At 43.6% G+C, this 14,453-nt stretch overlaps 1 long non-coding RNA gene across 1 annotated transcript; it reads left to right on the forward strand.

Moving 5' to 3' along the window:
* Positions 1-6,749: 6,749 nt before the first annotated feature.
* LOC134475953 (uncharacterized) lies at positions 6,750-13,389 on the forward strand. Its single transcript, XR_010047295.1, has 3 exons — positions 6,750-11,169; positions 11,722-11,785; positions 12,762-13,389. It is a non-coding gene; the product is annotated as an uncharacterized LOC134475953 (long non-coding RNA).
* The last annotated feature ends 1,064 nt before the right edge of the window (positions 13,390-14,453 follow it).

The following is a 14,453-nucleotide window of genomic DNA, read 5'->3' on the forward strand; positions in this document are numbered from 1 at the left end:
CTGGTCTCTCGGATCTCTTGGATTTGAAAGCACCATTAGAATATCAGGAATCTGGCTCTCTGGTTTTTTTCTCTTTGTGGAGTCTACACCCTGCTAGGACCTGCTTCGGGGTTACTAGGCCTCAGTGTTTTCAGAACTAAAAACTGATGCAAAGCCGGGTGTTGTGCACGCCTGTAATCTCAGCACCCAAGAAGGCTGAGGCAAGGGGATTGCTGTGAGTTCCAGGCCAGCTTGAACGCACAGTAAGGCTCTATCTCTTAAAAAAAAAAAAAAAAAAGAGAGAGAGAAAAAAGAAAACCCAAAACAAAATTGGCCTGAGGTTGTCTGTTTCTGTCTTTTCTTAACTCTGTTGTTTTCTTTCTTTCCTTCCCTTCTCACCTTAGCTTCTATTCTAGCTTTTTGCAGGGTATTTTGATAGCAGTAATCACAGTGACCATATAAATACTGACTGAAATCACATTCACAAATATGCACTTCTGGGCTCAGGCTAACCTTACATAAGCTTATGTGTGGTTTTCTGGCATCAAGAGTCTTCACTTGCAGCCACCCAAGTGACCAGCATTTGGGTGCCCACTCAAGACTTTGATCATAAATTAAACCTAAAATTCCAGTCCTCATCCATGTGGTTTGCATGTCAGGCCTGTAGTAACTTGAGAGTCCACTGTTAATTCCATGAACATGGGACACATTCAATAGGCAAATTCACAGAGAGTCAAGACAGAATGGTAGTTTCCAGTAATGGAAGTTAGCAGCTACGGGTAGTTTCAGCTGGGGGAGACCGGAAGTGCTGGCGATGGGTAGTACTGATGTGTATCCACTCAGTACTCCCCAAAACGGCACCGAAAAGGGGGAAGATGGTTCACACTATGCTGTGTGTATCTTGTCACAATAAAAAGACAAATAAATACCCCAGCATTTCCTTGTGCCTCTGATTAGTCAGTGCCCTTCCCTCCAAGCTCTGGCAGGCACTGATCTGCTGTCTGTTGCATAGCTGAGCCTCACCAGGTCTTCAGCTGCTTGTGGATGGAGTCATACACCATGTGCCTGTCTTCTGCAGGCATAATCGATTGGGAAACCTCCAGTGTTGCGTGCCAGTGATCGATGCTTCCATGTTGTGCAGTATCCCACTGCTTGAGTGGACTATAGTTTGTCTATTTGGGTTGGGTGGGTCTGAAGCACGCCTCCTTATGCCTAACTCTTACAACAGTCAGGGCCACCAATTTAAATAGTAGAGCAAAGATGGAAGGAGAGGCAGACAGAACAAATTACAAAGGAAACATCAGAGACTTCCTCGTGTGACTAGTAAATACAGCCTTCAAATTTGCATAACGTGGGCTGGGGATATAACTCAGCAGTTCAGTGCCTGTCTGGCAAGCATGAGGCCCTGAGTTCAATTCCTGGTACAAAACGTTTTATTTTTGCATAATGTGGGTAGAGTATAGCCCAGAGAACTACTGGTTTCTCTGTAAGTCCTTCCCATGGGTCTATGTTCTCCTTCCCTGTCATCTTCCTCTCTTAAACAGAGGAGAAAACAGCTGCTCTAAAAGGGCTTGGGCAGAAAGAATTCTAAACAGTTAAGGTTCCTAGGTACTTGGAGCAGTTACTGGCTTAACCATCAGAAGTAGGAATCCTATTGTGTACCCCAAATGGCTTTTATATTTTATTTTATTATTTATTTTTATATTTATTTATTTATTTGAGATTGAGTCTTGCTATGTAGCCCAGGCTGACCTCAAACTTATGATGATTTTTCTGCCTCAGCCTCCTGAGTGTTGGGTGGATTACACTACCACGCTCTGGGGGGTCCAAGTGACTTTGAAGGAGTCCTGGCTGAGGAAGGAAAGGTGGGATCATCCTGTAGGGAGAAGATGGGACCCTATACAGCCAGAGCCTTGGGAGAGGGTGCCCACTGTGAGGGCACTCCAACTCCTTCTCACAGTCCCTCACCCTCTCCTTCCCCACTCAGCAGGTATATTTTGTTTCAGTGGTGTCTACTGTTTTCTCTCCTGTCTTTCCCTTTCTTGATTCACTAGCATTCTTCTGTAAGTGGAGAAGAGGTTCATGTCTTTAGATGTAACTGCAGAAAGCAAGCAGCCCTGATGCTGTGGCCAGCATCTGAGGTCCCCTCTTCTCTCTCCCTGGCACAGGGTACCAGCAAAGGGCTCATTTCCCAGAATCCTCTGAAGCTGGGGATGCAACCAATTTCCTGGATGTACACACATCCAGGTCATGGCCTGAAGAGGGGCACCTTTCCCTATAAAGCTTCTCACCATCCTCCTGCCTTCGTGGCCACCTGCTGGGACTCTCTGGGGCCTGTGGGAGGACAAAGCCCCCCAAAGGATGACATCCCTGCAAGCTACAAAGAGCCGGTGTCTCTGCAAAGAGACTATTTTGTTTGATCCACTAAATCTTGGTTTTTGTTGTAACAGCTAAGTGTATACCCTGCCTAACATAAATCCTATCATATGAGGCAATAAACATCTAAGGATGAGTGACGCCAACCAGCAAGTGGCACACACTTGTAATCCCAGCTACTCGAGAGGCCCAGGCAGAAAGGTCACAAAATCAAGGCCATCCTGAGCAACAGTCTCAAAAAGAAAAAAACAAAAACAAAACCAAACAAAAACACCTGGTGTGGTGGTGCATGCTTGTAATCTCAGCACTAGAGAGGCTGAGGCAGCAGGATCCCTGTGAGTTTGTGGCCATCCTGGGCTACATAAGTGAGTTCAAGGCCAGGCTGCACTATATAGTGAGACCTTGACTCAAAAAAAAAAAAAGTGAAGCTACTCATTAGTACAAGTCCTGAGACTGACAATAGACTCAATACCATATGTCTTCCCAAATATAACTAGTCATATTAATTTTTGCTCCAAAAGATGCAAGAGGGTTTTATTTTCAGAGAATGTCTTATTTTTTTCATGTACAATAATCTACATTTATGCATATACCAAAATCTACATTTATTCATGCATACAAATCCACATTTCTTCAAATACAGTCATGTCGTCGTCTTCTGGCACCTTATCATCACTCTCCAAACGTTGAATTCTTGGAGCTCCATCTCCTGAGGAACCACGGACCCCTGGACCCCATCTCTCAGGCCCAGCAGCAGAGCCCTGCCTATGTCAGCTCTTCTCGTCTGTGCAGCCTGCTCATATGTAAGGCGCTGGTGACACCGCCCTCAGGGAGCTCATCCCAGGGATTCTTCCCTGCGTGCCTCCCATGCTGGGCTTCCAGAGGTTTCCATTCAATCAAAGGTTCACTGAGTGTCAGGAGACAGGGATGGCAACAGAGGGTGCAGAATGGTGGGCCGCACAGCCACAGTGAAAAACCGCAGACAGAAAAATTCAGAAAACGTTTCTTTAGTTCACAGGGGCCATTTGGTTCTCATACTGAATCCCAGGACACAGTTTGGGTGTGATAACATCTGATCCTTATCACAGGGCTGCAGGTCTCGGTTCCTGTTTACATAGGCATGGACCTGGGAAGGCAGGTATTTTACAAGTACTTCATTATAATTTACGCTATCATTTATTTTACGTAGTAATGTCAATAATGTTCACTTACATTTAGTTCTGTATTAATATTGTTATTTTATAATTCAATATATCCGTTGTGTCTTGCAAAGAAAATACTAAATCTGTCTGTCTGTCTGTCTGGTGATCTTAACTTGGGCTCATTTGGGTACAGGGCTGATATTATGAGGATTCTGAAAACTCATACCAGGGCTTCTTTTTCTGGTTAGGGCTTCATTTTGGGGAAATATGCTGACTGAATTATAGGGTGGACTATAATAATGGCTTTGAAATGTAAACACAGTCCTGAGGAAGAGATTTTCTTCTCTGTTTTTTTTTGGGGGGGGGGTAGGATTGAATGTGATTATGGGATGAGGAAAAACTTCTTTTTTTATTTTTTATTTAAGGAGAAAAAGAAAAAAACAGAAAAAGGGTACAAGTAATATAAAATTGAAAAAATAAACAGTAAAAAATCACTAGTTAATAGATTACATATTCTCATCTTAGAAATAGTTGTTCAAGTTACAAAATTAAAGCATATAAAGTGGCCATTCAAACAGTGAGAGTGCAAACAGTTCTGTTCAATGATCCAAAAAAAAAAAAACTCAGTAATATGGTTATCTATCTTATACACTTACACATACATGCAGTTATAAGCTTTAGAACACTTTCTTTTCTTTTCTTTTGTACAGTTACACATTTTGGGTTTTATTACTCCCACAGTTCTTATTACTTTTTTTGAAGAGAGTAAAACCAAATGCTACATATCAGAACAGAATCAGTCAAATCAAAAGGATGGACATAATAGATAATGCAAAAACAAAATACAAGGTGATCAACAATGGTTACCATACTGCCTCTTGCTATTTTAAGGAGAATTGCCAGTTATAGTCAAATTGAACAAAACAGTAAAGAATAAAACCAAAGCATTGGAGACATTACAGGACTTTAAAAGAAGATAATAGTCAACCAGAATGGGCGTCATAATGAATCTTATTGTCTTCACAGTTGTTGCCTATACTTTTGAACTTGGTACTATCAAGCAAAGCAGAAAAGGGGAAAATCAGTCAAAACAAGATGGTGAGGGCAATACAGGATTTCAAATCAAGTTAATAGGAAATCAAAGTAGGTTACTATAATGTATCCTGCTTTTTAATTTATTTTTCCCTTAATTAAAAAGATAAAAAGAAAAAAGTAAATAATTAAAAAAGGAGATTGAGATAAAAGAGGGCATAACAACAGAATAGCGCAAGTCAAAACATAACCATTTAAGCAAAATAGTGTTTCACCACAAGATATCCTGACATAAAAATAGTTACCATAGTGTCTCTTTCCTTGAAATCTTTGAGTGTAACTTCATATACTGTAGCACCAAACATATCAAGACACTATAAAACCATTCAAGAGAATGACATTATTACAGGGTATTTAGAACCAATTAACAGAAAATGAACAATGGGCTCTGTATGATCTCCTTGTCTATAAAAGTTTTTGCTTATATTATCGTATATAATAAAATCCAATAAGATACAACCTTTTAAGACCAATGGAGACAGAAGAATACAAGTTTGATGGGAATTCAAAACAAGATGATACTAAATCAGCACTAGATATTATGATGTCTTGCTTTCTCCAAAATAGCTGTTCCTACCATCCGATCTTCTCTGCCTCATTTCTGTTGAGCTCTTTTTCTGTCGTTTGTTGTCAGTTTGTCTTCTTCATTTCACTTTCTGCTCCATTCATTGTGGCCTCTCTGCCACTATTTCTGAAATCTTTATTTTTCTTTTTTAGAATATCCTGCAGTATTTTCTGTAGAGTTGAATTGGTAGTTGCAAATTTCCCTAGTTCCTCTTTATCCTGGAAGCACCTTGTTTTTCCATCAATTTCTAGGGACAGTTGTGCAGGATATATCAATGTTGGCTGGAGGTGATTATCTTTCAAAGCTTGAATTATTTCCCCGCATGCTCTTCGTGATTTGATGGCTTGTGCCGAGAGGCTACTGTAATTCTGATGAGTGTTCCCTTATAAGTAATCTGTTTCTTGTCCCTGATGGCTTTTAATATTCTGTTCTTATATTGGATTTCTGGAATTTTGATTATTATATGCCTGGGTGTAGCTCTGTTTGGGTTGTAGGTGGCTGGGGTCCTGTATGCCTCATACATCTGAGTATCTTTACCTTTTGCTAAATTAGGGAAATTCTCTTGGATTATTTCTGTGAATAGCTTTTGTAGTCCATTTGTTTGTGTCCCTACTTCTTCTTTTATGTTCTTAATTCTTAAGTTATAGATCTTCTTATCATCTTCTAGCCTTTGTATTGTTGGTGTTTTTTTTTTTTTGTTATTTTTAAGAAGTTTTTCATTTCATGCTCTCATATTACAAATCTGCCCTCCAGTTCAAATAATCTATCCTTAGTTTCTTTCAAGCTGTTATGCCAGTTTTTGATAGAGTTTTTATCTTCCTGGTAATCTCTTTGAACCTGCTTCACGTATTCTATGTTTTCTCTATTTTCTCCATCAAATAATTATCCCCTTTTTTTCTGTTCTTCCATTCCACCATCTGTTTTTTCTTGGGTGGTGCTTAGCATTTCTCTAACTATTCTACTTATATCTTGCTTCAAGTCATTAACAACTTCATTCCTGAGCTCATCTATGAGGCTCTGGAGATAGCGCTTTACATCTATTGGTGCCGTGTCTGATATTGCATGTTTCTCAGGATTGGGGGCCGAGGACCCTTTCTTGTTGCTCTCTCTTCCCATAGTTTTTGTTCCTTTTATACAAGCGTATATAGGAGTCCCAGTTTCTTTCTTTGTTGGTTACAGTTTGTTTGAATTGCGCTGACTAGGTGTTCCCACCCACTGCAGTGTACTAGGGAGACACAGACCTGGGCAGCCTATGCTGGGCCCGCCCATCCAGGTCAACCTACCGAAGGCTTCACTACTAGGGTGTACCTCCAGGCACTGGGACCTAGTTTGGGCTAGGTTACTGGGTATTAGTCAGTGGCAACACCCAAGCCAGGCACTCCCCAACAGTCCCTCTTGAGAGGGGAATATGTGGCTGAAGTCACTGCAGCGTCTTGTTCCGGCTAGTCTGATGGGTCCCAGTAGGTCCTTTGCTGAAGCCTCCTACTCTATGGAAGGGTCCCTGATCTGCTCACTCACTGCAGGTCGATGCAGGGCTCCTGGCCAGTCCCGCTCTCAACTCCATTCCCACTCTCGGAGCTTTTGTGCCTCTCTCCTTGCCGTGCCAATCAGGACACAGCAGCAGCTGCAAGAAATTCAAATCTCGGTTTCCAGTGGTCCGGGCTCTAGCTTCCATGCTGAGACCTTATCGGTTCCTGTTATATCACCGGGATTGTGTTTCCAGTTGGGTTCTCTTAGTTTAGTCCGTTCCTGGGTTGGCAAAGTATATCTCCTCTTGCTTAGGACTTCTCGCCTGGCACCTTTCCTGGATTTTAAGTGTGGTTTCTCAGAGAGCCTCTGAAGCTGCTGCTATCTATCTGCCATGTTCTCCCAGAAGTCAGGAAAAACTTCTTAACAAGGTGATGTCTGATTTGGGATTTGGACAGTGAACTGGGTTCTGATCAGTGGAAGAGGGTAAACAAGAATCACAGGTGGAAGGGACAGTGCGTGTACAGGATACAGACAGGGACACACACAGCGTGTCTCAGTAAGCAGGGGACGAAGAACAGTCCAGTTAGGTCTGGTTAGGTCCAGTGAGATCCGGTTAGGTCAGGCAAGGACCAGGCTGGGATGGCCCTGGAAAGTCATGTTGGGAAGTCAGTTTGGGCAGAGTTGACTCTGAGATGTTTAACTAATGTTCTCCAGCAGCTGGCAGGCAGGAAGTCAGACTCTGAGCCCCATGTATCCTTCAGAACTTGGGACAATGGGAAAAGATAAGGAAAAGAGTCAGTATGAGAAGAGCCAGGGAGGAAGCCGAGGCCACTGCTTCTGGGGTGCAGGAAAGGAGAGACAGAAAAAGCAGTCTGCAGGGGACCAGCAAGTGACCAGATAGGTAGGAAGAGGCTTGGCAACAGCAGTGGTCAGGACAGGACAAGAGTCCTAAGTACCTCAGTTTACTTCCTTGAGGGTCAAAAGTATTCTTGCAAATGGCCTACTGTGTCCCCGGAGCTCCTGTTAAAGAAGCCAAGTGTCTGGAGTGATGCAGTCTCACTTGCACCAGTCAGTAGCCTCCCTTCCTCTTGGTCTGCAGCTCGGGGCAGTGCTGGGGTGCACTGCACAGAACCTGCTTCAGGACAGGGGCACCCATGATTCAACAGCTCCGCCTGGGGGTTGATGATGGCTCACACGGCTGAGTTCCTCCCAGGGTCAGGCGATCACCCAGGATCACATGGTTCATCACCTCCCTCCAGTGGTAACCCATGCAAAAGGGCTGAACGGGCTGGCCCCTCACCGCTAAGTGAGACAATGCACAGGGTGTCCACAGCTCTGGACTCTCCATGGGGTTGGCCAGGGTCTCTGATGCCATTTCCCAGCAGCACAGCTCTCTCTCTACCCCATCCTCCTTTCTTTACTTCTTGACAGGTCTTGTTCCTGAAATTACCTTCAGAATCCTTCTGCTTCTAAATCTCTAACTCAGACACTGCGTCCTGGGGAATCCCATTGAGTACAGCTGGTCCCCCACGGTGCTATCCAGGACAGTCCATGGCCGACTAGTGATGGGGTTCTCTCTCTGGCAGTTGGTGGAAGACAGCAGTGTGGGCCACCACAGCTGAGCCACAGTTAATGACTCTTTGGGTGAATGGGGCTGGAGCACTCATGGAAGGGTGTGGTATAATAACCTGGGTCCCTGAAATGCCTGGAGGAGGCAGTAATGATTGGGACCACGGAACTGCATGGCTCTCCTATGCTGTCTCCTATGCTGGAGAAAGAATAATGTGAGGCAGAAAGTCATCAGCCTCCCAAAGACAAAATGTGACAGTTGGAGACCTCCTTGGTGGTTCATGCGTAGACTCAGTCTTGCAGCCACGGAGGGGAGGCCAAGAGCTGAAAGGGAAGGAAAGGGCAGAGGAGAGCAGGATGTGGAGAGCATTGAGGTACGCTGTGTCCATGGACCATCACCCCACAATGCATGTCACAGACAAGAGCTAAAAACTAAGTAAAAATGCAGGAAGCGAACCTAGAGTTGGAGGGAGGAGAGAAGGGAAATAGAAAGAGTTAAAATATGTGACATACACATACCCACATCCTAAGAGGAACCTAAACATTGTTGCCTGCGGACAGGTAATAGTAAAATTAATACAAACAAAGCCGGCAGCCAGATGGCAACAAAAGTTGAAAATCAGGCCCAAGATGATAGTGGCAGCAAAGCTCTGCAGAAGAGTGGATTCTCAGCCACCCATGTCTGTGTGTGACATCGAGATCAGGGTCTTGACTGGGGTGGAGCGGATCCCAGAAACTCTAGGTGGGGAAATCTGAACGGATAACTCCATTTCCCCAGATTCCCCTGGACCCTCTGAGCCAGAGAGGGGTCCAAGGCCAAAGATCACACTGTGCTTGAAGGTGATGTATGGCAACATGCACACTCTCCATCACCTGCCCTTGGCTCCCCACCTGGTCAGAATCCCTAGGGTCAGAGAATAGAGGACCCAGCACCTCCCTCACCTGCCAGGGCAGGAAACTCATTGGCCACTTGTTAAAGAAGCTGCAGGATCTGGCCAATGAGTACTGGCACAAGCCAGGACAATCTGTGTAACAGTGGAGCTGAAGGATGCTGGAATGATGAGAGAGAAATAGTAAGGTTGGATAAAGAGGAATTTATGAATGGGGGAGCATTCTCCTATAACACAGGATTCTACACTCTGGCAAACGGTGTTACCTTGCTGTTGGGATGGTTTTGAGGAAGCTTGGAAAGTGCAATGGAAAGACAGACCACTCTGGAAGACAGTGAAGGATTAAAGGACTCAGGTAAGTGTGCTTTATTTCTAGAGGGTGAGACCACCTGGTGCCTGGTTCCAGATGACATCCTATCAAACCGATGCAAATGCACTGGTGGAAAAGGTGCCCAACTTACCGAGAAACTCAGCGGTGAATCTTCAGTGGGCTGGGGTCACAGATCTATGATATGCCAGGAAGTCACTGGAGATAACAGGCTCCTAAAGTAGCAGAGATCACCTAGTAGTCCGCAAACCATTGGAAGCACAGTGGGTGGAGTTATCGTAGTAAGCAGCAAGCCCAGTGTTTGCCTCAGGGGAGTCTGACACACAGAGAGCTCCAGGCCGTCAAGAGTTTAGGGTGGATGGGTAACTAGTGCGGATTTGACAAGCACCCTGAGATTGTAGTAATGTGTTACCAGTTCTGCCACGGGGCACAAAGCAAGGAGCACCTCGATGTCTCCTTCGGGTTCCCATCCAGTCTCCCAGCCTCTGGTCTCTGCCTGCGCTGGCCAAACTCAGCTGAAGCCAGTGGGCACAGGAGACGGGGACAGGCCCGTGGTGGCAGACAGGAGGGTGAGGAAAGGTGAGGATGGGACTGAGGACGATCAGGACCGAAAGTCCTGCAGTAGTCAACAGCAGGGATTAGTTCTATTGAGTTCACAATGAGACACAGATGGGTTACACTCATCTATTTACTAATGCTTCCCCCTCCCGCTAGCACACATAACAGAGTTCTGAAACCCAAGAGGGAAAAATGACATTTTGGAATCTTTAGCTATTAATAAAAATTAATACAGATATTTCCACCTAGGAAATTAATAAATGGTTTCTTTAAAATAACATGAACTGGGTGGTGATGCGTACCTGCAATCCCAGCACTTGGGAGGCTAAGGCAGTAGGATTGCCACAAGTTCGAGGCCAGCCTGGGCTACAGAGTGAGTTCAAGGCCAGTCTGAATTACACAGCTAGACCCTGTCTTAAAAAAAGCAGGTATCTCAACTTACATCTTACCAAAGTGGGTAGTAAACGAGCATAGGAAAAGGTACTCAATCACATGTCATTAAAAAATTAAAATTAGGACAACAGTGAGGTCCAGCTGCTGGATGTCTCAGTGTTCAGTGGTTCTGGGCTCTTTCTGCCCCACCCAAAGAACTGGCTGGGAAATTGATAAAACAGGTAAACATAGCTTTCATTTAAAGTATAGGAAGAAAAGGAAAGAGTTAAGAAAAGAGAAGAACCAGAAAAAACCCGCAAGGAGGAGCCAAATGTAAACTATGGATCCTGGTCGATAACGATAAATTGATACAGGTTCACTCTGTGTAACAAATACAGCCTCCAGCGAGGCAGGTGGATGGTGCAGAGACACCCACACATATGGGTGGGACATATGGGAACTCTCAGCTTTCTGTTCCATTTACGGGGAACCTAAAATTGCTCCTAAAAGTCTGTTCAAAGTTTTATCATCTGCATTTGCTCGGGTTGTTTCAAGAGGGAAAGTTCTCATTTCGGGCCGGTGAGAATCACCAGTGCCACTCACATCCTAGGGCTCCTCCTTCCTGATCAGATGCTGGGGTGACGGTCCCCAAGCCCTGGCTGGGAGCGGACAATGAAATGTGACTCATGTCACTTCTGCTACAAGTCTTCCAGGGCCAGTGTGGAACCTGCCGGGTTTCTTCTTCGCACAGAAATGACAAGAGCGGTCCTTTAGAGGAAAGGTCGGGGAGGGCCTTTGGGATCAGGGCCCTTCCTAGAGTGGCTGTGTGTGAGTGTTCGGGGCCCTGCGATGATCTTTTTTATTTCAGCTATGCTCTTGCCTCCTCTGCACCTTGCAACTGCACCTGATCTTAAATAAGAACTGAAATCCTAGGGATCCTTAAATAAGAACTGAAAAAGATAAGGGAGGTTGAATATCAACCTCTCATTTTAATGAACTCCATTACTTATTGCAAAATAGAAGCTTGAACAAAATTTGGCTAACAGAAAATGTTTCTCATAATTCTAAAATCTTCAAAAGCCATTGCCTTTGATGCTGCATGTGTTACTTTTTTTTTTGGTGGCAGGGTTGGAAGGAGGTGTTGGTGTTAAATATATGTAAAAAATATGCTTGTTACATAATGAAAAGGAATAACGGAAGGGTAGCAGAGCTGGGGTGGGTGGAAGTATTTTAGCACTCTGCTAACATGAACAAGTAATTCTCATGTAAATATAAAAGTAGTTAAAGCTTGAGAAAATATCTTTTCAAACTTATTAACCTTGGTAAACTATTTTCCTTTAGCACACAATTCCTTGATTTTCTACCTATAATTCTTTGTAGCCCAGGCTGGTCTTGAACTTGCGACGACCCTCCTGCCTCAGCCTCCCGAGTGCTGGGATTACAGGTGTGCAACACCATGCTCCATTTTATTTTGCAAGGCTGTTATGCTATATGAGCTTGCATTTCCAACATGTAATCCAGTAGAAGCCTAAGGCCATGCAGTGTAACATCTGTTATTTGTTTCTCTTTTTTGTTCTCATCTCTTTTTCTTTGCAGTTTGGTCCTTATATTGTTCTCATTGAAATTTTTTGCACGCCTCCACCTGCGCCAGTTCTTTCTTGCTTTTGGGAAAGGAAGGAGCGATAAAGAGGAGGTGGAAGAGCCTGTGACAGAACTAGGTCAAGGTGCAGCACATTTGATCAAATGCTAGCATTCTAAATATAGGGTATCTGATCCATAAAAGGAATAGAAAATATAAATAGACTAATGCTCCTCTCTACATGAATTTCCTCCCTACCTTCTCTCTTTAGCTTAGCAAAAATAAAGACTGTAGGAAAATTTAAAGAAAGTAGCAGAACTAAAGGGAGAGGACACTTATGATGTATTTATTATATTACATTTGCTTTTCCTTGAGTTTCAGCCCTGGAAATCCAACATCCCTGTTTTTGCTGTGTTTATGCATTGTGCTTAACTCTTTATGGATTTTTCTTTGAACTTAATTCACTGTTGTATCACATTTAGAGTTAACTTTTGTTTTCCTAAATACTTTTGTTCTAACAGATTATGTAATATGTTTATTCTTCTAATCATTTAATCCATGTTTTTCTTCCTCAAAAGATAGTGCTTTGACAGAATGAAGAATTTGTGTCATTCACTTGTTTTTTCCTGCCTGTTAATACTTCACTGGCTTTTCCCAATAGTCTACATTTTACCTGTTCTTTAATGCATGCTTTCTCTACGACAGTTTAAACTTTCTCCTGCTATTGGCCACCTGTGCACTATGCACTCACGCATTTCTGTGGGCTGAATAATGCACCCCCTTCTGATATATCCCCCCACCCCTGTTTTGCAATAGCTTGGTTCTGGTCTGTCTCTTGTAGGCTTGGTCTCCAGGTGGGTGCTACTGGAGGACAGTGGGGTCTGTAGGGGATGGCCAGTGGATGTCACAGAGCCTTGAGGCCAGTTCTCATAAACTGGACGGTGTTGTTCCAGAGAGGTAAGTTAGTAAATTATAAATTTATGTTGTTTCAATTTACCAAGTTTGTAATTTGGCACCAGAGTCACAAAAAATTAACACAACATCATTATGGACTTTATAGTGCTCCAGATTGGTTCTACATAATTGCATTTTTTTTTTCTTTTTGAGCAGGGTCTTGCTATGTAGTTCAGGCTGGCTTTGAGCTCACTATGTAGTCTAGACTGGGCTGGAACTCATGACAATCATCCTGCCTTAGCCTCCCAAGTGCTGGGATCACAGGTATGCACCACCATGCCTGGCATAATTTGGTACTTTATGTCATGCTTACTAATTGGGTATGAATAAATGGTGTATTACAAATTCTTGGCAGATAGGAACTGGAAGTTGTTTTCACTCCTTCCCTCCCCCTATTCTTTTTTTTTTGGTCTTTTTGAGACAGGGTCTCTCTATGCAGTTCAGGCTGGCCTTGAGTTCACTTTGAAGCCCAGGCTGGTCTCAAACTCGAAACGATTTCCACCTGCCTCAGCTTCCTGAGTGCTGGGATTACAGGTATAAACTACTATGCCCAGTGATCCCTTTCCCTATTTTTTAACCTTCTATAGTGGGGGTCCCCAACACTTGGACAAAGAACCAAGTAGCCTGTTAAGACCAGATCAGTTGCAGGGAACTGAATGAAGCTTCATCTGTAATTACAGCCCCCACCATTGCTCATATCACAGTATGAGTCTGCTCCCTGTCAGATCATTGATGATGTTAGATTCTTACAAGACCTGGAAATCTACTGTGAACTGCGCTTGTCAGGAATCTATGTTGCATGCTCCTTAAGGCACTCTGATGTTAATGATCTGGGGGCGACCTGAGGCGGTGATGCTAGCTCTGAGCAGCAACTGCAAATATGGACTAACATTACCAGATGTCTGACTGCACTGAGACCATAATGAATCAGTTGCTTGCAGATTTATATCAAACCCTATCAGTGAGTGGCAAGTGACAATTAAGCTGTATCTGGTAGCAGAGTTTAAGTCAGAATCTGACATTTACTTTAGTCTCTGTGGCCCTGCTTGCTCATTGTTTTACTTATGGTTTCTGTTTGTGCCTCTTTTATCTGTCATAGTTTTGGCAACCTCACAAGCTAACTCTAGCTAAAATAAGTAAAAACCAAATGTCACTGGATACATCTTTGAGGGGTCATTATTTACTTATAGTAGGGACCAACGAGCAGCTAAGATGGATTGGAAAAGTGGCTGAAGTAGCAAAAGTGTTAATGTACTGATAGCGGAAACAGGGAACCAATGTATTTCTGAGGCTTCACATAATTCTTTTTGAAAACTGCTTTGGCTGAGACATAACTAGGCAGGCAATATTGAGGCACAACCTTCAGGAGCCACGAAAGTTTAGATGAGTGGGTCCATGGTAGAGAAGGCAGACAATCGTTTTACTCGGTCTTCCGTTGCCTCTGCCCATTTCTAAGTATTTTCCATCAAGTTCATGACATCATCTTTCAGGATTTTTAACAACTGGCTTCAGTGACTTCGCTGAATTTGTTCCGTACATACTGTCGCGGACTTAATCATCTGCAATCAAGGAGGGACTA

The sequence above is a fragment of the Cavia porcellus genome, unplaced genomic scaffold, assembly GCF_034190915.1.
Source record: "Cavia porcellus strain 051 isolate PalLab524CR breed Dunkin Hartley unplaced genomic scaffold, mCavPor4.1 scaffold_1, whole genome shotgun sequence".
Lineage (NCBI taxonomy): Eukaryota > Metazoa > Chordata > Mammalia > Rodentia > Caviidae > Cavia > Cavia porcellus.